Below are 1,871 nucleotides of genomic sequence, written 5' to 3' on the forward strand. Positions count from 1 at the left end.
TGGCATGTCTTATCACTTCATTTCCAAGATCCGTGGAGATGCTCAGTACCCTATCGTACGAAATAGAAATTCCTAGTTTATATAAGACTTCTACAAGGTCACGGCTGCATGTCTTGGCATGTACAGACACTCCAACATAGAATGAAACACGAGACTCAAGATTTATTTCGCCTTTCCCTCTTATTAGGGAGTTTAACCAAAGACGACTGCTACGGCTACGGCTACGGCTACGGCTACGGCTACGGCAACGCCACAAAGCAAGAATATCATTGGTTAAAAAAGGAAAAATAACCGTGCTGCACATGCAGCACGAATTTCCGTGAATCTTTTTGGGTACTCCACAAAACAATGAAACAGTTGAAATGAAATGTTTCCACAATGAAACAGTCATTTTCTGTTTTAACTTTAAAACCGTTCATACTGATCCAGTTACATGATAGTTCGCCTGTATTGTACAAGGTGAACAAGAGGAATAATTGCGAAATACTTCCGATAGCGCTAAGTTATGTTTTGGTTTTCGTTGCCGTAGTCGTCGTCTTTGCTTAAAGAGGCGTGGTAGCTCGCCCCAAGAGGGATCAAATCCTCGCCACCAAGCTTAGCTAACTTTTCATCATTCAGAACATTTGCACATCCCCGAACTCTAGCATCCAGACTAAGGGTCGAAACTCTATGAAGTGGTTGTTTATCAGATTCGCATAAAAAACAAGGTGGACGAGTGTCTTTTGTGTATGCCAATGTGTTTGAGCGAGAAAACTTACTGCCAGCTAACAGCTGGTCTTGGGCTTCAGATTTTCTTTTTTGAGCTTTAAAGAATGCAGCTGCAATGCAGTCGCGGTAAGCTTATGTCCTTGGGCATGCAACCCAGATCAGCAAACTGTTTTAAAATGTCTGCAAGTGTTCTATCGCCTGCACTTTTATCTCCTCGCCTTGAGTCCGCGGGGCACTGAAGTCCTTCTTTGTCTTTTTCCTGCCAGATAACGCAGAGCTCCCAATTGGTCGCATTACGATTGCAGTCTATTCTGTCTGGCTGTTTGAAACAAAATAAAGTTATTTAAGTTAGGTAAAACTAATCGTTCCACCACTGTACAGTACCTGTATCCAAAGAGGTTTAACTGTTAAAACAGTTCATCTGTGGTAAGTCTGATTTAAATTCCTTACAAATCTGGAACAATAATGTCAAAGTACCAGGTTTGGTGGTGTATTCGTTATTTAAAAAATAATATTCTGAATTGAATGTTTTTGGATTAACTGATACGCTAAACATACATTAAATACATAAAAACTGTGATGTGGGGATGCATGATTACGGAAAACGTACTACAGTGTAAACGTACTCTAATTGTTCTCAGTACTTACAGTTGGTAAGAGCTTCTATTCCATGACTCCGTGAAAGAGAGAACGCTCAAATTGTTTGGCAAGAATCCTCTAGCTTCAGTTTAACCTTTTCTCTGTTGTCTTTGGAAGATAAGTTAATCATACAATTGCCACGTTCCTTTACTCTTACTTGGAATGAAGCATCGATCTTTCTGTTCTTGATGCCTGATACTTACACATCACCTAGTGGAGCTACGTAGGCTTTTACTTCACTTTTCGTTTGTTTTTTCGTAAATATAATTAAGGTAACTTATTTTGTATAATTGTCATATTATGAGATGGTACGGTAAAAGTGATGTATTCGAAGTAGTACAAGCACAACAAAATATCCACTAAGATGAAACAAAATGGCGGAGATGATATACAAATTAGTTTGACAAAGGAAAACGATAAACGGGATTTTGGATCGTATTCACTTTTTATATATCTTTTCCTTCATTATAAACGATAAAGAATTGCTTTTTAAACTTTCAGTTAATATTGTCTTTACTCCTACT

This window comes from Montipora foliosa, chromosome 10 (genome assembly GCF_036669935.1).
Source record: "Montipora foliosa isolate CH-2021 chromosome 10, ASM3666993v2, whole genome shotgun sequence".
NCBI lineage: Eukaryota > Metazoa > Cnidaria > Anthozoa > Scleractinia > Acroporidae > Montipora > Montipora foliosa.